This window comes from Triticum dicoccoides, chromosome 6A (assembly GCF_002162155.2).
Source record: "Triticum dicoccoides isolate Atlit2015 ecotype Zavitan chromosome 6A, WEW_v2.0, whole genome shotgun sequence".
Classification (NCBI taxonomy): Eukaryota; Viridiplantae; Streptophyta; class Magnoliopsida; order Poales; family Poaceae; genus Triticum; species Triticum dicoccoides.
Genome location: NC_041390.1, coordinates 22474709 through 22501701, shown reverse-complemented (window position 1 = coordinate 22501701; position 26993 = coordinate 22474709). Strand labels below are relative to the sequence as shown.

The window sequence follows — 26993 nt, the reverse complement described above, 5'->3', positions numbered from 1 at the left end:
GTTTGTCTAATTCATATTTAGATGTTTTCTAAGTATGTCACATCTAAATTCCCATAAATAAGACAGCAACAAGAAACAAAAAAATGCTGGGACAAAAAAATAGACCACAAACATAATACACATTAGGTTATGTCGCATTTAGATGTATCTTAGACAGACCTATGAAACAAAAACACGTTTCAGCTTTTCAATGAAACAAAGTTGCGGTCAAAACATATTGGTGGCCAATCCATGCATTCATGGATACGTTTGGTCTGGTCGTCTATTCCATTTTGTTTTGAGTTGGAATAGTATCACAAAATGCTGCTCGACACATGCATCCACACAGCTGTACCGGTGAATTTTTTCATGTGGTCCACTCACACACACACGCTACGCCACGCCGACCAGCAGCTCCCTCACGGGATTGAGGATTAGAGAGAGAGAGAGGGATTAACTCGAGACACACGTCAGAGAGCCACCCCACGTGCGCCTCGAAGCATCGCCCGGGCCTGGCTCTCGGAAAACTGCCGATTCAGCCGTTCCCAACGGGCCAGGCCTAGGGGTGCTTTAAGAACCGTGATATGCGGGCTCAACACTGTATGCGAGGGACTAAACAACCGAGGTCCGAAAAGATGTTGCACCGCGCGGACCTGGTTGGGCTTCATACGGGCAACCAAACACGTCCCTAATGCATGCATGCCTCCAATGTGCATAGTTTGGTTCAAACTAGGTGGTGGGGCGCACCCGTGGCGCGCCTCTTGAGGGGTAGCTGGGCGGTGCTTGTTGTAGTCGACCGTTTAACAATTTTTCCTATTCTAATTAGCATTTGGGATGATTGCTTTAATTAACAAACTTAGCAGAAGGAATACAGAGAAAGGCCATTGTGATCTGTCTGAGAATGGTGCACTTTACATAAGCAACAACATAGATTTAGCGTCTTGAAAAGTATATGATAAGAGGGCCAAAAGGAAACCATAGGTTATCACAGGGTAAAGCATAATTAAGAGTGCTTAGTGCTACATTATAATATATTATATTGACACAGGGCTGCAGTGTCTTTGATGGTGCATCTAGAGGCGGTGCACAGTGAGAATGAGGCGGCGCTTTGAAGTGATCCTGAAACGAAATGCACAGACGTCTCCTTCGCGAATGTTGGAGCGGCGACAAAACTCAGAACAGTTGATGGTTATAGTGGCCCTCTTGTCAGTTCCTAGCATGATGCAACATTCAGCGAGCGGATAAATGGTCGTCTGCAAGTCTGACCATGAGCGTATCATTGTTTGGATCAATGTAGTCCGGCATGTTCTCTTCAGTATAGTTAACCTAAAAATTCTGATACAAGAAAGCAAGTGATTTACATGAACAGAAATTGTTGTGTGATATGGAAGAGCGTATTCTATGGATATTAATGATATCAATGGTGATAGCAAATTACTATTATTGACTACATGTCTTGAGGACCCAAATTTATGAATGCTCAAGTAAAATGGCTGATGAAAGAGCAAAGAGAAGTGAATATTTCTAGTGTTAAATCGACAATTTGAGGATGTACAACCTAGTGTACGGACAGAGAACAAACGCATGAAAAAATGTTGTACTAACGGTAAGCTAGAAAAGATAAAGTAGAAGTTTCGAAACTGGCAGAAGAAAAATAACAACAGACCAGGTGTTGATATATGTGGTATACAGTGAGAAAAGGAACGTAATTGGTGTCTTGATCTGTGTTGTACACTGAGAAAGGGAACATATTGGTATTTGTAAGATGACTAAACTGCTGACTGTTAAGTAGTATGGACAGAACAAGAATTTTTTATATGCTAAGCATGGATAGAACAATAGTATAAATAAGAAAATGTGTAAGGCAACCTTTGTTTGTATCAACACAAACTTAAAGCTCTTAAGGTAATTAAAATGGATAAGAAAACAACATTGTCTAAACTGGCTGGTGAAGCACATGAAAAGAGTGAAGAATCTTGAAAAATTAACATGAATATATATATGAGCAAGGCCCCAGGAACATCACTTAACTAAAACATCTATGGTTCTAATGGAGGTATTGTCAAAAAGGTAGCAAGCAAGCTTCAGAGTGTGGCTACAAATCTCAAATTAAAACATGACAAATCAGGCCTGATAAATTAATACTCATGGAACTGAAATAGTACAAAGCTAGCCTGCCAAATAACAGATGGATCCAAGAAAGAAATAATGAAAAGAAACCCCGATGAACAATTTATAATCCAGTAATTTAAGTTATTCCTAATTCTTCTTAAATACAAATTAATGTTAAGTAATAACAGACAGAAATGATAATAGCAATTTCTACCAACACAAGATCTGAAGCTGAACAACCAATACAACTCTTTATTTCCTTAGCTGCTCCAGTAGCCGTATTTGCATCTGTAATCAAATACAGGAGGCACATAAACATGCTATTCCCCATTACTTATTGTGTGTACCAGTAACAACAGGAAGCTTCTGCCTCACATTAATCAAATTACATTTCGAAAACAAAGATGATATAGAGACACAAACTTAATAACCATCTAAGTGTGAGTTTGCAACACATAATTCTAATGCATTGGTATCATGAAAATCAACTCACACTTGACAGAACTGAATTTTTGAATTCAGTTACTACTCCTGCCGTCCCAAAACAAGTGACTCAACTTTGCACTAACTTTGTACTAAAGTTAGTGCAAAGTTGAGTCACTTATTTTGGGACGGAGGGAGTATTATACATATATCTAGTGACAGGTTAATGATTTATGTCTTTATAAAGATGGCATTAGACTTCCATAGCTTGCAAACTCCCATTTCCCTTAGCAGATTGATTTACATGGCTACACTCACCAATGAGATCTATGGCGGCATAGAAATTAAATGCATGCTCAATCAAGGGCCTTATTAAGCTGCACTGGTTGAGGCATTGCTAACTAATGACCAACTATACAAGAGAAACTTATACAATGTCATTAGTCTCCTCTCAAATTATCATTATGCAGCGCTTTACTCAGCCAGTGTGACTCATGAGATAGAACATAAATTAAGAGTGTTTCTACCACCACTATCACGACATACATCATTTGTTTTTTTAATTCATAGGATGTACGTAAGAGAGATTAATTCTATCGAAAACAACATGCACTCATGTTCTAGTCTGTTAGTATAGTTGTCCGTTGAAATTGTTAGTTGCAAGAAACAAAAAGCCGGATTAGCATATTCACCATAATTACCATACGTTTTGTTCGCATGGAATAATGCATAGGTTTTTAGGAATTCAAGTATCCAAATTACTATGAATGATGTCAGGTTTATTTATTCTCTGTACAACTTTGAAGCCCTGACTTACCTAACCAAATCAAAGTATATACATAGCAGGACCAGCATCAAGTGATACTGTCTAAAGTCCTATAGCACACAACAATGGGAAGACATCTAATGTATACAGTAGAATGCACATTGCTACTTCAGCAAAATAATTTCTGGAAGGTTTCTTCTTTTTGCCATCTTCAGACATTGGTCAAAGTGTGCAGTGCAGAGGATCTTTTTATTCTTCAGAGATCAGTTACTGAACCAAAAAATTCACAGAGAAGTGTAAGCATATACGGGCCTGCAGAAGTGAGATGATCAGCAGACACAACCCCTCCTCTCTCTTCATCCATTTGTCTCCCACAACGTCGTGCCTGAATAGGATGAGAGCGATACAGACCATACCTGGCGGAGCAAAACCACGCAGGGAAGCTGAAGATAGGATGGCGGAGGAACGGTGACGGCCTAGGCAGGGGTGGGAAAATCAAATAAATAATTTTAGAAGATACATGTCCCAAATCAAACCAGATAAATAAGGGACAAAGGAGCAACAAGGCTTGACTACAGATCCTCCAAGCTACTAATCTCTGGGTTCCATTGACTACAGGAGCTAAGAGAGAGGGAGAGAGAGAGAGAGAGATGCGAACCTGGGGCACGAAGTCCATGGTGCAGCATCGCCCCCATCTCTGCGCCTCCCCTTCTATGGCGAGCAAACGTGGAGGAGAAGCGATGGAAGCCACGACGATCCCCCGCCACGCGGTCCCCAGAGGCCCTGCCACCGCATCCGGCGCCGACGACGCCGCGACTGCTGCCCGAACACGGGCCTCCAAGTCGGCGGCATTGCGGCGCGGCATGCCGCCGATGGGAGGGCTGGCCCCGCAATGAGGAGGGACCACCGCTCGGGAGCACGGGTCTGCGCCAAGGTCCAGGCCTCCTCATCGCCGCTATGGTGAAACCAAAAAATCACATTGTAAATAGTTGTAAAACTTAACAATCCATTCTGAAAGTGACTTTTCAACCATGCCATTAAGTGTTCTCTCATTTAGTCAAAGATATTTCCGTACAATGAATTTACAAAACACAAAATACATGTATATAAAATGACTTTGACTTCAAAACAAGAGAACCAGATGCATGCTCCGGGCAACATCTAATCAAGTTGAAGCAAGTGTGTGCAAACGCAGCCATAAGCAGGTTTGTTTCTAATTAGCATGGAGAAGGGAACTTAATCTTCTTCTAAGACACTTGCTTCACCCACAATTTTCTTATCTGGGCACAATCCTATGCTTTAATATTTAGTATTCTCTATATGGTTGATATCTAGGACATTGTTTACTGAAACTTCGTTACTATGATATAAGTACAGCTAGATACAAAAAGATTTGATCAGTCTACCATTACAAAAATATAGCTAGAAATGATAATATCTTCTATCACTCCAACCCAGCAAATGAAGACAACAAAAAAATATGCAAAGAAACCATACATGATGGTGGAAGGAGATTGCTTCAATACCATACCTGAGAGGGAACAAGATCTAGTTGTTGTAGACAGGAGTGCCTATTCTACCATAGGGCGTGTGAGCGAAGAAGCGTCAGCAGTCCTCAACTCCTCATAGTCATGACAACACGTCATCAATGCAATAGCAGGCCCAACCGCCCGAGCTGGAGCAACCTCGCGCTAGCCTTGACAGGCCAGGCCCTCTCACCTGCATCTTGCATGAACATCAAGGGAAAAAATAAATATCCCACCAGACACTTTGGCGAGCAACTGGTGTGCATAAACATTGATTAAACAAAGCAAATCAAGACGGGAGAGCTAATTAAGGCGAAGAATATCAGGCATAAACATTGATAAGCCACAACTGCTACCCACATATAGGTTCCTTAACCATTACAATAAAGGGTTTGATGTTCATCATACTATGAAAGAAAGATGCTATGCAAATAATTACCAATTTAAATTGTCTACTTGTGGTATGGAGTCCCAAATAAAAACAAGAAATATACTCCTTACTATATATTGTAATGGCAAATAAATGACAAAAGAAAACTTACTAATCAATGGGTGCACCTATACCTAAAGGAAGCACATATCTTCTTCCTGAACCAAATTTGAAACAATATGCAATTTCTAAACATTGCACCATTGTTGTATAACTGCAATTTCAAATATTTCTTTTCAGCTGGAACACCATATTGCGATGCAACAATCATAATTGTTTATGTTAGTACTGCAACTGAATCACAATAACGCGAAGCAATACACATGTGATCTTCATTAGCAATCAACCTAGTAAACAGATACTTATTTCACTGTTCCTCGTTTATGTCAACCACTCATGCTTATTACTGTACTTTCTTCAACATGAAAGCACTCTCCTGATAGGAAGGCACCGATAATGTTGGACTATGAAATTGTGTATGACAAACAGAAACAAAAAGCGAACACCACATGGCAAGGCAAAAAATTGCAGGCACGCGAAGGTTACAGGCGATAGATCAAGGGCAGCCTCCACTGCAGTTATAAAATCATTTTCACAAAAATTATGCCAGGCAAGGAAAGGAATACAAACACTAACCACGTAAATGACTTGGGAAAGATATAAACCTTTTTATGGGAATACACATACTCTCATCTGGGTCCTGTAAGGAAGATCGATAAATATATGAGAGCGTGATGAGCGCGCAATAGCTACAGACCATAAGAATAAAGTATGCAAAATCAGAGAGGGAAACACCAGAAAGGTTACATCAGATCAGATCAGGTTAATTGATGTTTTGTCATTTCAGAGTTTAGATGCAACATGTTCAGATATTAATTAGTGCCACGTACAGCTATGTTCAAATTTACATGGAGTAACCAAGAAGCCATCGCTGCTCTTTGTGGATTCCTCTTCGAAGCATCATCTACAGGCCACCCCACTGTAGAACAAGAATCAAATGACCTGCAACATAGGGGTGTAGCGGGTCAGATCTCAGATGTATGGGTCACAACGACGGGACAGGGAGGTGGCCAGCGTACGTACTAACATGGGGACTACAAAATAAATTAGAAACAGGTGAGAAGCACGAGAAGGGAAGGGAAGAGGGAGGAGGATCCATGCCTTGGCAGGAGAGGACGGTGCCGTCGGCACGACGAACTGCTGGGTCTCCTAGTTCGTCTCTGACCCATGCGTCGAGGGAGAAGAACGATGTCACATCTCTACTCCTTCCCCCCACCGCCCTCCTCCTTGGCAGCAACCTGAGACCGGTCCAGAACCTCGGCGCACAGCGGCGGCTGATGGAGGATGAGGCGCCCGGCCGCCCGCCATGTGGCCTAAGGAGGCCGCCGCCGCGCCCGCACACCTAGGATGCGGGAGGGGATGGAGGAGGAGAGCTAGCCCCGCGACGAGGAGAGACCGCCGCTCGGGAGCACGGGTCTGCGCCAAGGTCAAGGCCTCCTCATCGCCGTCGTTTTTTCGAGTGGCCGCGGTCATCGGCCACGGCGAGCGGGACGGGCTGGGCGGCGGGGTGAGCGGCTGGGAAGGGGGCGAGCGGGACGGGCGAATCGGGCACGCCGCCGTCAGCGACACAGCCTCGCTCTCTCCGCCCGCGACAGTGTTATGCTGGTTCTGGCACGCCCGTCCGCTCCGCTCTGCTATGCCCGGCCTGCTGGTCGATCTGGTGCGAGGGGGAGGGGAGGTCGCCGATGATGAAGAGAAGCTAAGGGGAGGAGAAAAGGGGTGGTAGAGTCGGCCGTTGGGGATGGCGTGGGCGATGTTTTGGATATGATATATTGTTTTGGCTTAAACTGATGGCTGGATATTTCCATTTTGCAAAAATTGTGTACCTTTTATAGGTTTTTTTTATATTCACACCTAACTCTTTTTTTTTGAGCATTAAAACTTTATTCATCAAATAAGAGCAAGATCATTTACATAAGAATGCAGAATAAAGTCCGGGACAACGTCCCAAGTTTCAGACTTGCTAAGACTAAAGCTATGCTTTGCTAAGCCATCCGCTACCATATTCGCTTCTCTGCTACAATGAGTAAAACTGATGCTTTTAAATTCCATGGCCATAAGAGAGCATTCTACTACTATTGGAACATCAGTTTCCATGTATGTGTTTGGGTCAGATATAGCCTCCAAACAGTCGTACAGTCAGACTCCAAAATAAGCTTAGTGCATCCAAGATTCACTGCAAGGATCAGACCACACCTGATAGCTAACAATTCCGCAGAGCTTGCACTAGACACATGCGGTATTGCACAAGTAGTTGCAGCCAAGAAATTGCCTCGATCATCACGAGCAATAGCGCCGCAGGCTCCTGAAAAATTATCCGCATGGAATGACGCATCGACATTAACTTTTACCGCTCCCTCCAGTGGCTTCTTCCACTGATGACTGATCGTACGTACCGGCTGATTTGGTGTGTAGGCTCGTACGAAGTTGGTGGCTAAAACTCGGATAGATATTGATGTTTGTCCCGGTGTCTGGACTAACTCCCCATTAGTTACTTGGCGCCTCTGCCACCAGATAAACCACATCGCAACCAAGATGAGTTCAGCCATTGGCAACTCATGAATCATGGTACGCATGCGGACCAGAATTTCCAAAGTTATAGAACCAGATCAATCTTGCCGCACGGCTTTTATAATATCATTCTGCAATCCTAACTCAGACCAAACATCAGATGCCCGTGCGCATGTAAAAAGGCAATGTTGTATGTCCTCTAATCCGATCTTGCAAAGCGGACACTGCGGAACCAAGGGTATATGCCTACCTGCCAGAACACCGAGGCACGGCAAGACCCCCTTTAGGACTTTCCAACCAAAATGTTTTATTTTCCCCGGAAGCCGCAGTTGTCACAGATCTTTCCAAACCATATTAAGGTTAGCGGTACCTGGGTTATTCGAGTTTGAGTAATGACGTTCAAACTGATGATCAAACTCCACCTGATATGCCGAGCGGACAGAGAAGGTTCCGGACCTCGTAAAGTGCCAGGCTAAAAAATCTTCAACTGCCTCAACATGTAGGGGAATCTGTAATATTCTATCTACATCAACCGGTGAAAACACACTACGCAACAATGCCTCATCCCACTGTCCAGTACGGGGATCAGTAATCTCTGCCACCTTTGTTAACATAATTCCTCCTCTAGGGGTAATAACTTTTCTCGACTCACTAGATGGAATCCATGAATCTTCCCAAATATTGATGTGTGAGCCAGATCCAATTCGCCATATGCAGCCCCTTTTGAAAGTCTAAACCCTGGCTAAAATGCTTTGCCATGTAAATGAAGACCCTTTCTTCGGCCCCGCTTTTAGGATGTCCCCGTTAGGGTAGTATTTTGCACTCAAAACTCGTGCACACAAAGAGTCCGGATTTTGAAGAAGTCGACAACACTGCTTTGCTAACATAGCAAGATTAAAGCTGTGAAGATCTCTAAAGCCCAATCCACCTTTCTTCTTTGTGACACACATTTTCCACCACGCAAACCAATGCATTTTCCTCTTTTCCTGTCCATCTCCCCACCAGAAACCCGATATTTCATCGGTGATTGATTTACATATACCTTTAGGCAACTTAAAAACTGACATAGCGTAAGACGGAATTGCCTGTGCTACAGATTTCAAAAGAATTTCTTTACCTTGAATTGATAGAAACTTTTCTTTCCATCCCTTCAATCTCTGACAAATTCTATCAACTAGATGCTGGAAACAATCGCTTCGGTCCACACCAACCATAGTTGGCAGACCAAGGTACTTATCTGACAAAGCTTCAGTTAAAATATCCAGTATACCACAAACACTCTCCCTGGTATTAACTCTAGTATTCGGGCTGAAGAAAATACTTGATTTTGGGGTACTCACTCTCTGTCCTGAACTAGTACAATAAGTATCAAGAATCCTCTTCAAAGTGTGAGCATTCTGGTCAGTTGCTCTCATCAAAATCAAGGAGTCATCGGCAAACAAAAGATGAGAAATAGAGGGTGCGTTTCTGGATACTTTTATACCTTAAATCCCACCAATGTCTTCCTCATGAGCCAGCATACTTGAGAACCCTTCAGAACAAATCAAAAACAGGTAGGGGGATAAAGGATCTCCCTGTCTCAATCCTCTAGTTGGAGTAAATTCTTCCGTTTCTGTATCATTGAATCTGATTCTATAGCTCACAGAGGAAACACACTCCATAATTAATTCAACCCATTGTGCATGAAATCCCAGCTTTTCCATCATCCGCCTTAGAAAGCCCCACTCTACTCTGTCATAGGCTTTCATCATATCCAATTTTACAGCACAAACACCATTAGAGCCATGTGACTTTTTCTTAATTGTATGGAAACACTCATACGCTACCAGCACATTATCTGTAATTAGTCTGCCTGGCACAAAGGCACTCTGGGTAGGAGATATTACCTCTGGTAGGATTTTCTTAAGCCTGTTGGCCAACATTTTAGAAATTATCTTATAAACGACATTACACAAGCTAATAGGTCTGAATTGGGTTATTACCTCAGGGCTATCCACCTTAGGAATTAGCACAACATTTGTGGAATTCCATCCATCTGGTATCTTTTTATGACTGATCGCATCAAGCACTTCTTTAGTCAGCTCATCTCCCAAAATATGCCAAAAGCGCTTGAAAAAAATAGCATGAAGACCATCCGGGCCAGGGGCCTTCATATCACCTATCTGAAAGAGAGATTTCTTTACTTCTTCCGATGTATAGGGTGCAATCAATAGCCTGTTCATCTGTGCTGTAACCACTGGTTTGACAGTAGCCATAAGATCATCATCAATAAAACCTGCATCTGAAGTGTAAAGACTCTGGAAGTAATCAAAAATGAGGGGTCTGAGGTTATCATTGCCCTCCACCCATCCATTATTATTATCTTTCAACTTCTTAATTAAGTTGCGACGCCTACGAGCTGAAGCAAAATGATTAAAATACTTCGTATTACGGTCGCCCCGGCGCAACCAATTCACACGTCCTCGCTGGGCCCAGTAAATCTCCTCCTGCGCGAGAAGGTTCTCAATAATAACTGTGAGCTCCTGTTGTTTCGCCCTGATTTCAGACGTATATGGCGCGCGCATTAGTTCTTCTAACTCTTTCTGAGCCGACTTCAGACGATTACGCGGCCCCTTCAAAACCTTTCGATCCCACATATGAAGATCTCTGTGTACTGCCGCAAGTTTCTCGCTAGCTGTTGGGCATATACCCCGAACTACTGCTTTCTGCCAAGCTGCTTTCACAACCTCCTCTACATCCTCTTCTGCCAACCATCGCGCCTCAAACTTTCGGCCATCTCGAGTTCGCGGTGCAGCTACCCTGCCAAGTAATCTGTATCCAGACAAATTGGCCGGTGATCAGACTTGCCCATATCAAGGTTAGATAGCCCACACAATGGGTGTAGTTTCATCCATTCAGCGTTCGAAACAGCCCGGTCCAGCCGTTCCCTCAATCCTCCTCTAAAGAACGTGAATTTGTCACCATGGTAGCCAATATCCTTCTAGTGAGCAATCTGAGAGTGCATCCTGGAATGCCTGAAGCCGAACTTGTTGTCGTGGTGCTCCTCCTTCCTTTTCAGACGAGAATAAGATCTGAAATAGCCCAAAGTCTTTCTATGGTAAGATCAAGGACAATAAGTTCCTTACATATCTGAAAACAGAATATGGATACTGTTTTTTCGTAAACTAAACATAACAAGGAATATATGAATAAATGATCTTTAGTAATAGTCTAATAGACATGTCATATAGGAGCTTACGTCGTATCATACAACAAACAAAACTTCACCACTAAAAATACATACAAAAGCTGTGCAGAGTTTACACAAGTTAAACATCTCCAGCTAACTATATTAAAAATGTCTAGTTCAAACACTGTAACAGCTCCTCGCTGCTGTGCTGGCGGTGCTCACAACGATTTGCGCCTCTAAGCCAGAATTCACATTGTTAGGCGACAATTTAGGCTGGTTACGACGTCTCGGGCCACTTCCTAGGCGGGGCTTCCTAAATCTTGGGCAGTTTTCCCCTAGGTCCGCGTTCTGCATCCCTTACGTGAGCAAGAGAGGCCGCAACTCCTCTCATGGTCTTTTCTTTTTTCTTTATTCTTTATATATGCATTTCATCCGTCGTGCAACAAAGTTTAAAAATGCAATTTTAACACAGTTTATATTTAGCACAATGCATGCACATCTTTCAACAAAGGATATTACAACAGCACCATAAATGATTTAACTAATCATATTTAGAAACATTGTTATCTCATTAATTACTATGATTTAATTATTATTTTAATGTATTAATTATGATTGTGATTGTATACAAACATTTTGTTACATAAATATAAAATTTTAGTATAAATATTAAACTTATATTAAATGTCCTAAGGGTTTAAACTTTGACCCATTACCTATAGAACGGCCACCGCCGCCATGAGAATAATCCGAGTCGGCAACCTATTGCAGCATTCTGCAGTTCTACATGGAAAAACAACTTATCATTACCATTAGGGCACCGAGTGGTAGCAGTCAGTCCACATGAATATACTGATTGACTTTTATTGCAGTGTCATTGGTTGACGGTCCGACTACTTAGTTACGGGTTACTGTGAACGTTAAGTGTTGACATCTTTAACCTCTTATGCCGAGCTAATGTAGAGTTAAGTGCTAAATAATAGAGTATTCGAGTAGGGTTTTTGGGTTTCACGATTTATTTATTTATGCAAATAGTTTGATTTTTTTAAAATAAATATATATTAACATATTTATATCTAAAAAATGAGTTCTCTATTTTTTTAAACAATTGACATGTTTAAAAAATAATAAAAGAACAACCAGAATTTATAAATGGAGTAAATATAGTTGGCAACGTATATATTTGGTATTATATACATAAATAGTTTTCACATAATTATATGATTTTTTAATATATTTGATAGTGTAGATATAAATAATTTCTTTATAAACTAGGTCAAAATTTGCAAAGTATGACTTTTCAAAAATCTACATGCACTACAGAACAAAGGGAGGTTATATAGGAAAAGAAAAACTAATATCATTCATGCACATAAAACGTTTGTCATGTATTTAGAAAGTGTTCATCTCATGTTCAATAGCTTGCACCCAACTCATCAGAAGCAGAGCAGGAGCCGGTTGCCAAATTCATCTTTCGCTCATGGAGTCTGCCGCAACCGTGGGATCAGTGGGAGCATACTACCGCTTGTCACCACCTTTCGCTGCCAAACGTAGAGCAGAGTATGTCATTGTGGCCAGCATTTTAGTCCTTCAAAATGATCGATCTTGTTTGGTAAAAGATGCAGTATTGAACATCATATCTTGGTTAAGGTAATCCTTGAGATGGTTGCTAGTTTTGATAACAAATGATTTGGATCTCCATTTGGTATGGAAGCAATCAAATTTCAGGCCATAAAAGATAAATGGATAGGAGTATGCGGCGACGCCATACAACGCCTCCCTCCACCTCTAGGGCGTGTTTGGTTGCTTTCGCTATCGGGCCTGGCTCAGAGGGGGGAAACGAGCCAGGCTGAGCAGGGCCTGGGTAAGCAAAAACATGGTCAAAAACGTAGATGACCAGTTGATTGGTTCCCTGCATTGGGGTCTTGTCATCGAGATGCAATTTTCACCCAGCGTTTGGTTGCATACATGCATATGATTACCAGCGTCAACAACAAAATTTAACAGCCATCAAGTTGGGCTTGACATTTCGTCAAACACTTTGAGCGCGCCGGAGCTTCCACTGCCCATCGTGCCTACCACCAGATCCTGGCGATCGTGGATGCGCCCAACTCGCTGCCGTGGCCGTGGCCGCGCCCGGCTCGCCGCGGTCATGGACGAGCTTGAGCTGGCCGCACCCAGCTTCGGAGACGTCACACCGCCCCGCTGGCTCGCTGCTCCACCACCAACGTCGTCGTCTTTGTCGTCGTCGTGGCCTCGCACACCGACTTTAGCAATGTCTACTGGCTGTCCACCCACCTCGCCGTGCCGTTGCCCTCGAACTTGATCGATATGAAGGAATCTGCAGACCGATCGATCCGCCCGTGAGCCAAAGCGCAACCAATTATTGCATCCGTACATCGTACGAGTGGCAACTTACCATCAAGGCTGGCGACGGAGGCGGCGGCGTCGCCCTCGACCTTGGTGTCCTTGTCCTCGCAACCGCCACCGCCGTCATGGTCGTGGACGACCTCGTCGGGGTGGTGGTGGTGGTGGCGGGAGGAGTCGAGGCGCTGGAGGAAGGAGCAAGCACGACCTTGGGGAGCGAGCTGGAGATGCTGCCGGTCCGGCCGCGAAGCGCCCGGCAGTAGGGCCGTGCCGACAAGTAGCTGGCGCCGTCGGCTGGCGGGCGCGCGCGGTCGCCGCTGTTGCTGGACTTGGCAGTGAGGAGAAGGAGCAGGCGCCGTCGTCCGGCGGGCACGCACGGCCGCCGCTGTTACTGGACTTGGCGGCGAGGAGCAGCAGCAGGCGCCGTCGGCCGGCGGGCGCGCTTGGCCGCCGCCGTTGCTGGACTTGGCGGCAATGAGCAACAGTAGGCGCTCCAGGAGGCAATGCGTGCACACGCCGACCAGTAGCTCCCTCAGGGGATTGAGGATTAGAGAGAGAGAGGGATTAACTCGAGACACACGTCTCCAGAGAGCCACCCACATGCGCCTCGAAGTATGCTCGGGCCTGGCTCTCGGGAAACTGCCGATTGGCCGTTCCCAATGGGCCAGGCCCAGGGGTGCTTCAAGAACCGTGTTATGCGGGCTCAACCCTATATGCGAGGGGCCAAACAACCGAGGTCCGAAAAGATGTTGCACCGTGCGGGCCTGGTTGGGCTCCATGCGGGCAACCAAACACGCCCCTAATGCATGCATGCCTCCAATGTGCATGGTTTGGTTCAAATATGATATATTATTTTGGCTTAAACTGATGGCTGGATAGTTCCATTTTGCAAAAATTGTGTACCTTTTATAGTTATTTTATATTCATACCTAACTCTGTAGTAGTTTATCTGCAATAGCCCAAAGTCTTTCTACGGTAAGATCCAGGACAATAAGTTCCTTACATATCTGAAAAAAGAATATGGATACTGCTTTTTCTTAAACTAAACATAACAAGTAATATATGAATAAATGATCTTTAGTAATAGACATGTCATGTAGGAGCTTACGTCGTATCATACAACAAACAAAACTTCACTACTAAAAATACATACAAAAGCTGTGCAAAGTTTACACAAGTCAAACATCTCCAGCTAACTATATTAAAAATGAACAGAGGCACAATGAGCGTGGCGACTGGAAGGGCGACCACGGCGACTGGACGGGCGACTGTGCGCCAGTCCGCGGCGGCGCAGTCCGCAGCCGGAGATCGCCGGCGCGTCGGAGGGTGGTTTTGGGTTCTCGCTGAGTCCGACGAGGAAGATGCCGACGACGATGGGGATGCATCCGCGGTAGGGTCGCCGTCCTCACCGACACCTTCGGATCTCATTTGCGATCTTTTCCATGCAGGCTATAGCGAAGATGAAGTGGCCATGACGATCGATCAGATCCTGCCACCTGACGATCCGGCGCGTATCGGTCTCCACGCGGGCGAGAAAAATGAGATGGTCCGACGCGTTGTTCATCGGAAAATGGCGGCGCTCAAACTCTGGAAGGGTCCTCTACCTAAGGTGAGTCTTCCGAACCTTATGTTATTCGATATGATCAGGCTGGAGTCATGGATTACTGTGAAAAAGAAGAAGAAGGCGAGGCGGCTCGCCGCTCGACAGTCACCGGCGACGCCCGTGATGGCCGCGGCGGCGACAGAGAGTTCGAACGCCAGATCGCAGATGCGTTGTGATGGGCTGGTTCGGACTGAATTGGGTCCGCAAGGAGTTGGGCCAGAGTCAGATGGGTATGTGGCCCAGACTGGACCGGGCCATACTCCTGTCCACATCATGATCCCATGCACGTACTAGGGCGAGCGTTCTATCTCTCGTGCGCTGTCGCTGCCTGGTTCTAGGGTTCGCAAGCACGGGACGAGAGGCTTCCCAGTCTGTGGAGCTCGCCGGGCAAGGAGGATCCCGCCGCTCGTGGATATGGCCGGACGCGGGGCTGCGCCGTCGCCAGCCAAGTCATCCGGTCCAGTGGGACGGGGTGTGGTGGTCCAGCCGCCGGCGGCGGGTGCCGGTCGTGGATCCGTGGCGCCGCCTGGCCAGAGGCCGCCGGCAGGCAGGGGTGCGGTACAGGGTAACCCGGGCCGTGGCCTGGGCCACTCGGGCATACGGCCATCGGGGCAGATGCCCGTAGCTGCAGGCCGGGGCGGGATGAGGCTACCGGCGCCGGCTGCGGCGCCCGTCCCACCGCAGGCCGCGGGTCGTGGTGGACCTCGGTCGCTAGCGCCGGGCGGGACTGGTGTGGCCCCTGCTGGCCGTGGTGGTACTGCCCTCGGGGCTGGGCCGACGCCTTCGGGCGGGCAGCCGCGTGCCGCACCTCCGCCCCACTATGTCGCGAATCCGGCTCAGAACCGGACGGGTCCGGCACAGAAGATGCAAATTTCTAGTAATAGAGAGCCCAATGATCCGCCCCGAGACCAGTGGGGGGATGATGGGTTTGATGCGTATGGTGATGGACAGCATCGTGGTTCCTCTTCCACGAGAGGAGGTCGTGGCTATGCCTGGCAGAGTGGCGGGTCTGCTGAGAGGCCGTTTCTCGGCCCTCCAGGCGGATTTGTCGAGGGAGCATCAGGCCCAGACCACCGCCAGAGAGGAGGCTTTCGTGGCCGTCGTGGTGGTCGGGGTGGGGGCCATGGGAGGTTTCGCCGACCGCCTCCGCCTCCGGCAGTTGTTGAACATGCCGCGTCAGTAGTGGAGACCGACCTTACCTCCACTGATCTTCCTACCCAGGCGATGGAGGTGGTGACAGCCTTGGCCAGTGTTGAGGTTCCTGAGACTGAAACTGTGGCCGACAGGTCTGATGCAGAGCGGGCGTCCAAGTATGCGCGTAAGAAGGAAAAGATGCTCTGTTACCGTTGTGGTGAGAAGGGCCACTTCATTGCTGAGTGCGTGGCCGAGCTGTGTGAGTCGTGTGGCAAGCCAGCACATGCCTCGGGGGAGTGCCCGTTATTGCGTGACCAGGCTCCGTTGCTGACTATGTATGGTGTCTATTGTGCCGAACTTATGTTCTTTGAGTCACCGGCTGCGAGAGAGATTTCGGAGGAGACCCTGAGCTTAACCACCGGGATTGTGAAAGCTACCCAGGGCGAGGTGACTGAGGCTCAGATTGTGTGCAGGCTTCAGGAGCTGGTTCCAGGGGACTTTCGTTGGGAGCTGGTTCTTCTCGAGAATAATGTTTTTAAGGTTGATTTTCCCACGGCGGATGATTTGCAGAGATTGTTGAGCTTTGGCTTGTGTAGAGTTCCTGGCACAAAGTGCATTCTAGAGTTTCATGAGTGGAAGAAGGTGGAGCCTAAGGGAAAGCCGCTTACGCAGGTTTGGTTGTGGTTTTCAGGGGCTCCATCTAAGCCTTTGCAGGATGCTCGAGTTGTGGCCAGTATGGGTATTATGGTTGGGAAGACGGAGAAAGTGGACATGGCTTTTACCCGTGCTCATGGGGTGGCCCGGATTTTAGTGAGTGTCCTGAATATTGAGTTCGTGCCTGATGTTGTAAACTAGACTTATAGGGGAGAGGTGTTCCCGCTAGAGATCGAGTTTGAGGACACTGAACTGTTTGCTGGTGTGGTTAATGGGAATGATGTTGATATGCATGAGGGTGACGGCAGTGCAGGAGCCAATGGGGCACCACCTGAGGAGTCGACACGTGAGGGGTCTTTCAGATCTCGCCCAGATGCGGCTTCACCCGGGAACGGGACCGGGGTTGAGCAGGCAGCATCGCCACCGGTGCCTATGACCTCGTTGCGGTTTGGGTCCTTTGAGCCAGCATTAGCGCTTCGCAGACTCTGGAGTGACTGGGTAGAATCTGATGATATGTTTGAGCACACGCTTCCTCTGTTGGAGTTTGAGGGGGCTGGCGGATCTGTGATTGGACGCTTGGAGAGGGCCTCATTGGCGAGGACTGTGGATGGAGTTAGGGTGGGAGTGCCGGAGATTGCTTCTCTTTCCCTTCCTCCTCCTTTGGTCGAGGCTCCGGCGCAGATGGCTCCGTCGGAGTTGATGCTGGGGGGAGGGGGTTCGGGCCAGGAGGCCTTGACTTCTCCTCTCCATAGCCCGATGCCGGTGACATCGGTCACGCTGGGGTCGGTCAACGCTGGTGGAGTGAGGCCAAGGCAGGAGGCTTCGGCTCTTGCTACTCCGGTTGTGGAGGCGATAACCGCATCAGCAGCAGCGCTAGGGAGGGGGGCTGGGGCAGGGTGCCTTGGCTCCTCATTCATCTTCGACGGTCAGGAGGACCGTGACTCCGACGCCGACGTAGATCCACTCGGCGCCGGCGGGTGAGGTGGGAGGAGGCAGGGGGCAGGCGGCCCCCGCCATCCCCTCTCCTGTCGTACCCGTGGATCTGGACCCCAGCGTGGGGCATTTGACTGAAGGGCTTGGGAGCCCACAGCCGCTTCCTCCGGTAACCTCGGTTGACCCTTTGAGGGACTCAGCGTGAGGCGTTACTAGGGAGGAGGTCGTTGCTTTTGGCGGGATCCCAGACCCCATCTCCACGGGGATACGGATGAGTGCTCGTATCCACGAGCTCCCGGAGGTTGATGATATGCAGCAGCGGTGCGCTATGAGGGCGGCCAAGCTTGAGGAGGCTGCGATCTCTTCTGGTATGTCCGTCAACATATCTAATTCTTTATTGCATTTTTCTAATGAGGAGATTATAAATAATGCAAACCAATTAGGAGTTTCACCAGGTGCTACTGATAGTGAGGTTTCCAATTTGGTGAATGATCTGTTAGATTTGGAGGCGGAGCGTGCCTTAGAGACTATTCGTAATCTTGCAGCGGTTAAACCGATGAATGATGATGGGATTGATGCGTTAGGGGTTAGAGTGCTCGATACTTTGTGTGCGGATCTAGCACCCCCCAATCCTGAGTCTGAGGACGATGATGTGCCCCTAGAGACTGCCGAGGGCAGTTTCGTTCAACCCGGTTATGAGGACCGGGCGTCAGAGCCTAGTAAGCCAAAGCGCAAGTGGAAACGGAAGATCTATCCTGATTCTGCAGTTCGTAGGAGTGCTTGGATTCGAACTACTAAAAAATTCCACGACGAAATATGAAAGGAATGTTTTGGAATAGTAGAGGTCTAAAGGACTTGGCTAAAAGAAGGTTTCTTGCTGAGGCATCTTTAGAGCAGCGTTTAGATTTCATTGCTCTATCGGAGACTGGTAGAGAAAACTTTGCACCCCAGTTTCTGTCCTCTCTTGCGGGTGGTATTGATTTCGATTGGCATTGCCTCCCTCCGCGAGGAAGATCGGGTGGTATGTTGCTAGGTGTGAGATGCGATTCGCTTGAAGTCCGAAGTGTAGTAATGGGCGACTTCGCGGTTAAGTTTCGAGTCAGGTCTAAAGTAGATGGTTTCAACTGGGCTTTGGTGGCGGTTTATGGTGCCGCACAGCCCGAGCTTAAACCGGAGTTTCTGGCGGACCTTGTTCGAATTTGTGGGTCAGAACAGCTCCCAATTTTAGTTGGGGGTGATTTCAATATCATTAGGAGGAGAGAGGAGAAGAATAATGATAAATTTGATGGCAGATGGTCGTTTATGTTCAATACCATTATTGAAAGCCTGGATCTGAGGGGGATAGAGCTTTCTGTTAGAAATTTTACCTGGGCTAATGCTCTGCCAAACCCAACCTACGAAAAACTTGATCGAGTTCTCGCGAGCATGGAGTGGGAACAAAAGTTCCCTCTGGTTACGGTGCAAGCTCTCTCGCGGGGAATATCCAATCACACACCCTTGTTTTTGGACTCAGGGGAGCCGAACCATGTGGGTAACAAGAACACCTTCTCTTTCGAGATGTCATGGTTCGAACGTGAGGGGTTCTTGGACCTGATTGCCAGGGAATGGGCTAGAGGAGCAGGAGGTACGACTGCGGTCGAGCGTTGGCAGAATAAGATTAGGCATTTGAGAAGTTTCTTACGGGGTTGGGCTAAACACCTCAGTGGTGTGTATAAGATTGAAAAGTATAGACTCCTTTCTCTTATACAGGCCCTTGACATAAAGGCCGAATCCACGATTTTGATGCCAGCTGAGCTCCAGGTTAAAACTGAAGCGGAGAAGAGGTTGAAAGAACTGCTCCGCGAAGAAGAATTGAAGTGGGCATTGCGTGTTAAAGTCCGCAAAGTGGTCCAAGGGGACGCTAATACTCAATTCTTTCATTTGATTGCTAATGGTAAACACAGAAAGAAGCGAATATTCCAACTTGAACAAGATGATGGCACGATTTTAGGACAGGATAACCTAAAAACATATATTACCGAGTACTATAGGTAGTTATTTGGACCTCCGGAGGATAATTGGGTGTCCCTTGATGAGTCCAGGACTGAGGATGTGCCTCAACTATCGGCTGCCGACAATGATATTCTGGTTGCCCCGTTCTCAGAGAAGGAGGTGTTTGATGCTATTGCACAGATGAAAAATAATAAGGCGCCCGGACCGGATGGATTCCCGGTCGAGTTCTATAAAAAGTGCTGGCACATTATTAAGGGGGATTTATTACCTATGTTCCACGATCTGTTCTCTGGACAGCTTCACTTATTTCACTTGAATTTTGGAACTATCACACTGCTTCCTAAGAAAACGGATGCTGTGAGAATTGAGCAGTTCAGGTCGATCTGCCTCCTCAATGTTAGTTTCAAAATCTTCACCAAAGTCGGGACTAATAGGCTCACACAGATTGCGCATTCTGTGGTGCAACAATCCCAAACTGCTTTCATGCCGGACAGAAATATCCTTGAAAGGGTGGTAGTCCTGCATGAAACGCTCCATGAAATCCATTCCAAAAAATTAGATGGAGTAATTTTTAAGATGGACTTCGAGAAAGCCGACGATAAGGTCAAATGGCAATTCCTCCAACAGTCATTGCGTATGAAAGGATTTGATGAAGCCTGGAGCCGACAGGTTGAATCATTTACGCAAAAAGGTAGTGTGGGAATTAAAGTTAATGATGATATAGGTCATTACTTCCTGACACATAAAGGCCTAAGACAAGGAGATCTGATGTCCCCTATCCTGTTTAACATTGTGGTGGATATGTTAGCAATTTTGATAGGAAGGGCTAAGGAAAATGGTCAAGTAGGTGGATTGGTACCTCATCTTGTTGATGGAGGTGTATCCATCCTTTAGTACGCCGATGATAAAATTATCTTTATGGAGCATGACTTGGCCAAGGCGAGAAATACGAAGCTTGTGTTATGCCTATTTGAACAATTGACCGGGTTAAAGATTAACTTTCATAAGAGCGAGCTATTCTGTTTTGGTAGAGCCAAAGAAGAACAGGAGGCCTATAGGCAATTGTTTGGGTGCAAGTTGGGAGAGTTACCCTTCTCTTACCTAGGTATTCCAATACACCATCGCAGGCTGACAAACAGAGAATGGAAGTGCATAGAGGACCGATTTGAGAAGAAACTGAGTTGCTGGAAGGGTAAGCTCATGTCATACGGAGGCCGATTAATCTTGATAAATCCGGTGCTCATGAATATGCCTATGTTTCTTCTATCATTCTTTGAGGTCCCAGTTGGTGTTAGGAAAAGACTGGACTTCTATCGATCACGTTTCTTTTGGCAGGGTGATGAGCTTAAAAGAAAATACTGGCTTGCTAAATGGGATATTATCTGTAGACCGAAAGACCAAGGGGGTCTTGGTATTGAGAATCTAGAAGTTAAGAACAGATGCCTTCTTAGCAAGTGGTTGTGGAAGCTCTCATCGGAGAATGATGCTATGTGGGCTCAAATCCTTCGCAGCAAGTACCTCCAGACAAAAACTTTATCCCAGGTTACAGTCAGGCCGACTGATTCACCTTTCTGGAAAGGACTGATGAAAGTCAAACAAGCTTTGTTTAATAGGATGAAGTTTGTTGTTGGAAACGGCGCTAGTACATGTTTCTGGGAGGATACTTGGCTCGGCGATACACCCTTGGCCATCCAGTATCCGTCTTTGTACCGTATTGTCCGACGACGTGAGGTGTTCGTCGCCTCGGTATTTCAATCTATCCCCCTTAATATTCAGTTTCGACGGTCGCTAGCGGACAATCGTTGGGAAGAATGGCTCCGTCTAGTTAGGAGACTGATGGAGGTTCAGCTTTCTCAACAACCCGATGAATTACGCTGGAAACTGACTAAGTCTGGAGTATTCACAGTCAAATCAATGTATATTGATGTTATTAATTCGTACTCCATTCCTACATCCAAGCATGTTTGGGCTGTCAAACTTCCTTTCAAAATAAAAGTGTTTATGTGGTTTGTTCATAAACAAGTTATTTTAACCAAGGACAAGTTGATAAAGCGTAATTGGACAGGACCTACTAGGTGTAGTTTCTGTGATCGGGATGAGACAATCAGACACCTCTTTTTTGATTGCCCGTTGGCCAAAGTCCTTTGGCGGACGGTCCACATTGCTTTTAATATCAATCCACCGAATTCTGTTAACGCATTATTTGGGACATGGCTCAATGGGATTGATCCTAACTTAGCGAGACACATTCGGGTTGGAGTTTGCGCGTTGCTGTGGACTATCTGGACTTGCAGAAATGATTTGGTTTTTAACAGAATATCACGTATCCATTTTTTGCAGGTTATATTCCGAACCACGGCACTGATCCGTTCGTGGTCGCTACTCACTCCGATGGAGGCCAGGGAGCATTTGGTTACTGGATCTTTCCGCTGGGAGATGATAGCTCGGGATATCTTCAACCGATTTGGATGGCGGTCATGTAATAGGATAGGCAGTTAGTTTACCTATCTATCTATTTTTAGCCAGCCGGTTGTGGCGTCTTTTTGTGGCTAGGTTGTGTTTCTAGCCTTGTATGGCTCTGTGTGAGCTTTCTCTGCTTTATTTTTACTTTTCGAGACCTTGGGACCATGTTGGCACTGCTTTATTTGGTTAATAAGAAGGCCGTATGCATCACTCTGATGCAGAGGCCGGGGAGCCCCTTTTCGAAAAAAAACACTATATTAAAAATGTCTGGTTCAAACACTGTAACAACTCCTCGCTGCTGTGCTGGCGGTGCTCACAACGATCTGCACCTCTAGGCCAGAATTCACATTGTTATAGCGCGCCACTTTAGCATTTTTAGTGCGCCGGGACCAATGTCGCTTTTGCAGATGCTCAAAAACGCGCGTACAAAAAGCACACAGTGTAAATTGTGAAGCGCGCGAATCCGGAGCCCAAAATATGCTGCGCACGATAGCGTTTTTCAGCGCGCGCCCAAAAACTTTTAACGCTACAGCATCTGCTGGAGCTGTGCGGCGCCAAAAAAACAAAATTTTAGTGCGCGGAGCTCTTTTTGGGCGCCTGTTGGAGATGCTCTCAATCGACAATTTAGGCTGGTTGCCACGTCTCGGGCCACTTCCTAGACGGCGCTTCCTAAATCTTGGGCAGTTTTCCCCTAGGTCCGCGGTCTGCATCCCTTAGGCCCCTCCCAATGCTCCACCTTATACAGGTGCTAAGCCTTCCATGTAGGCAAAAAATCTGATATGGCAAGTTATTTAAGAGGAGAGATATGAGTGTGATGACCCCAGGAAGAACAAATGCTAAGCGCGTGAACCTAGACAAAACATTTTAAAAAAGGAAGCCCACCAATACATGAAGAGCTTTAGTTGCTAAATTATTAAATAAAGCAAGCTTAGCAACCATAAGCTAAGCACCTATGCATTGAGAAGTATAGTTGCTAAGCTATTTAATGTGCTTAGCACCTCATCTAAGCATCCATGCATTGGCAGCAGCCTTACGTGAGCAAGAGAGGCCGCAACTCCTCTCATGGTCTTTTCTTTTTTCTTTGTTCTTTGTGCATTTCGCCCGTCGTGCATGCATTAATTACCAGATGCACTTTCTAAGCGTGCAACAGTACTACTATTTTTTAGGAACGTACAGTAGCATGCATGGCCGCTACTAGTAGTAGCCTACTTGTGTCACTGGCATGTGGTTCCTTACAAACTTACAATACTTACAATCTTTACTTCTTCTGTTCGGTGGAAAGTGTACTCACATTGAGTACATATAGAAATTTTACAATAAATTATGGAGAGCGGTAAAAATGCATTGAAAATGTACAAGCCACCATCTCTTTTCTTTTTAATTATCCAATCTCTAAGGAGCTAAGTTCGTGTAGAAATTAAGGAAACCATATGTAATTGTTATTGGTCTTGATTACCGTGTGATGAGGAGAATCATTTTTTTCCTACTTTACGTGCATTGAGAGGATAGAAATACATTCTTTTGTGAATAAATTTTAAAGTCAAATGTACACTTTTCACCGAACAGAGGGAGTACTTGTCTCGTGTAAAACTGTCTGCAAAAACTAACCAGCCCTCGCGTCTGCCTCCTAGCCACCACGCGCCCCTCCTGTCCCCTCGACGTCACTGGTGGACTCCGCCGGGAGAAGTCCGCCCGGATCCGGTGGCGGCAGGGCCACTTCTTCCCGCCGGCGCCGGACGCTCACGAGTGTGAGCCTGTGGCAACGGGCGGCGGAACTTGTTATTTAAAAAAATATGAAACTTGTTATTTGTGGGAAGCCGAGATGTGCTCAAAAGAGAGATGGATCCGTGGGAAGCCGAGATGCACCAAACAAAAATCAACACGTGTGTGGGTTTGGTGCAGGCCAACCCGAAGGCAGCGAAGAAGATGATGATGTGTCGAAGGCAAAGGGTGGTTTCCGATGAAGACAGGACTGTGTTGGCTGGCTGATGATGCCACCTTTGGGTTTTTGCATTGCCGAAATGATTTGTATTTATGTTTTGGCGAAGAAGCTGTGTATTGTGGTTTGGCTTTGCTTTGCGTTCCATATACGACCAGTTTTTTTGGCAATTTTTCCACAATTATCACTCCAATTTTTTTTACGACTCATAGCGAATTAAACATTATTTAGCTAGCAAACCAACCTGTGGTTGAGATGGTTAAGTGGACAGTGGTATCCCCAACCCACCAGGGTTCAAATCTTGGTGCTCGCATTATTTCTGGATTTATTTCAGGATTTCCTGCGATGCACTTTCAGTGGGAGGAGACGTTCCCGTCGACGACGAGGCGCCTATGGTGACTTCGTAAATCTCAAGATGATATGCCGGCTCAGTCTCTCGGAGGTGCTCATAGGGGTAGGGTGTGCGTGTGTGCGTTCATAGGGATGAGTGTATGCGCGTGTTTATGAGCGCTTGTGTCTGTACTAATGCTCAAAAAAAACATTATTTAGCTAGGAATTGTAAAAAAAATGAAATGGCAATTCTGAGAGAAACTGGATCAATTCATTATTTAGTTAATTAACTTCTACTACTAGGTTAGCTGTCACCGGCGCCTCTCCAATCTTGGCCTCCTCTTCTGGTTCACTCTGCTCCTTCTTCACGACCTTGTGCTCCTCCTCGCCGACGACCGGCGGCGACCGGCTGCTTCTTAACCTCGTCCTCTTGTTGATCATTCGTCTTCTTGAGGACCTTGCGCTCGAGCTGCTGCCTGAAGGTGCGCGGCTTGAAGCGCGGCGTCTCGGCGCCATCCCCTTGGACGAGCTCCGGCAGCGGGCGCAGCAGCACGGAGTCGGGCGGCGGCTGGGCGAAGACGACCCAGGAGACTCGCACGGCCTGCCGGTTGACGAGCACGCGGTGGAGCACGCTGGTGTAGCGCCCGTTGCTGAGGATCTCCAGCGCGTCGCCGACGTGGACCACGAGCGTGCCCGGCTCGTCACGCGCGGTGACCCAGGTCTGGCCGTCGCCGGGACGGAGGACCTGCAGGCCCGGCACGCCGTTGGTGAGGATGAAGGAGAGCGCGGAGACGTCGGTGTGCGCCTCCACGCCCACGGCCAGCTCCGGCTGCGGGCACCGCGGGTAGTAGTTGATCTTGAGCTTCAGCAGCAGGTCGTCCTCCACCTGGGCCTCGCCGGAGGTGAGGCGGAGGCGGCGCTCGAGGGTGCCGGCCTGGACGCCGAGCCCGAGGGAGAGGATGGCGAGGAGCCGGGACGAGAGCGCGCTCACGTGCTCCCCGAAGCTCTTGGTGACGGGCACGTACTCGGGCGGGTGCGCCGGCCAGAGCGCGTGGTCGGCGCGGGCGTCGGGGTGGAGCATGTGCAACAGGTAGTCCTCCCACTCCCTCTTCCCGTCCTCGCCGGCGGATCCGGCGAGCCGGCTGCCGTACCCCTCCAACCTCCCCGCCGCCGGGTCGTTGGCGTAGGCCTCCTTGTCCTCGATCGGCATGCGGAAGAACCCCGTGCCGGCGCCGCGCAGTGCATCGATGAGGTCCTCCGGGATGCCGTGGCCGGCCAGGTGCATGACGCCCCAGTCCTCCGCGGCGGCGCGCACGGCGTCAACGACGGCAAGGCTCGCTGGGGAGGCCGGGTCCGCGGCGTCGAAGGCGGCCACGTCGACGATGGGGATTCGAGGGGAGCCCGCCGCGGACCAGCAGGCCGCCGCCTCGGCGTAGGCGTCGCCCAGGCCCTGGCGCTCCTCCTGCGGCCGCACGTACTCCGCCGGGATCGCCGTCGCGCCGCTCATGCTCAGCGCCTCCACCCGCGCCATCGCAGTTTGATTCTTCTTCCTCCTCCTCCTCCGGAGGTATGCTATCACTTGGTGATCGGATTAGTTGCGACGAGAATCGATGCAGTTCATGGATGGTTTACTTATAGTAGATGAGAGATGAGAAGAATCCATGGCTTGGTTTTGGTTAGGTGGTTAGCTCCAACTTTCCATCACGCGCCAAAAGCAGAGCAGATTTCGCTTCCAACCACACGCACGCACATGCTGCATGCTATCGTCCAACTCCATTTTTTGTTTTTTTGTGCTACCAAACTGTAATCTCCTTAGCAGAAACAGTGCGTGCTGTGATATCGATGCCGACACGAGATGCTGTCACGCTGCGCTGCACCTCATGTAGGCCCTAGCCTCATGTTTCAACCTGCACTTTTTTTTTTGCTTCCCTTCAAAAGAGATAACTGTTTTCTTCCTTCCCTAGACAAGTAGCAAAAAAGAAAAATAGTAGCAACCAAAGAACCCTAAGCTCAGACCATCTCCAACAGCCACGCTACGCGCCGCGCGCTAGAAACTAGTTTGCGGCGCGCCGTTCATCTGGTTTTGCGCGGCCGCCAGCGCTGGCTCCAGCAGCCGCGCTAAAATGCAACGTGCGCCGCTCCAGCAGCGCGCGTGACTCGCCGGGGCATTGCATATATGGCATTTTGGACACAAAATGAATTTGAAAACATTCAAAATGTAATGAACATGACATATAAATTTTCACACAAACAAATTGATAAATAAAAGTTCATGCCCACAAGTTTATCCAACCAAGTTCAAAATGCAAACCAAGTTCAAGACACAAACGAAAGACACATCAATCCTCCTCCTCGTCTTTGTCCTCATCTTCGGAAGACGATTCTGCCTCCTCCAAAGATGATTCTTCCTCCCTCTCCTCATCGCGCACCGCATCACGTGAAGCTCCGACGGTGTTGGCAAGATCTTCAACGGCACCTTCATGGGAATGTGTGTGAGGAGGCACATCGAAAGACATTCTGCCCATGGCCAAAGTGATCTCTCGGAGCGGTCAATTCCACTCACGTTGTGAACATTGTGTTCTTTCATCCGTCCCCAATAAGC

At 47.5% G+C, this 26993-nt stretch overlaps 2 pseudogenes; both read right to left on the bottom strand.

The window, feature by feature from the left end:
- Nucleotides 1-13099: 13099 nt before the first annotated feature.
- LOC119315527 lies at nucleotides 13100-13945 on the bottom strand (annotated as a pseudogene).
- Nucleotides 13946-24643: 10698 nt separating this feature from the next.
- LOC119318873 lies at nucleotides 24644-26169 on the bottom strand (annotated as a pseudogene).
- Between the last annotated feature and the right edge of the window lie 824 nt (nucleotides 26170-26993).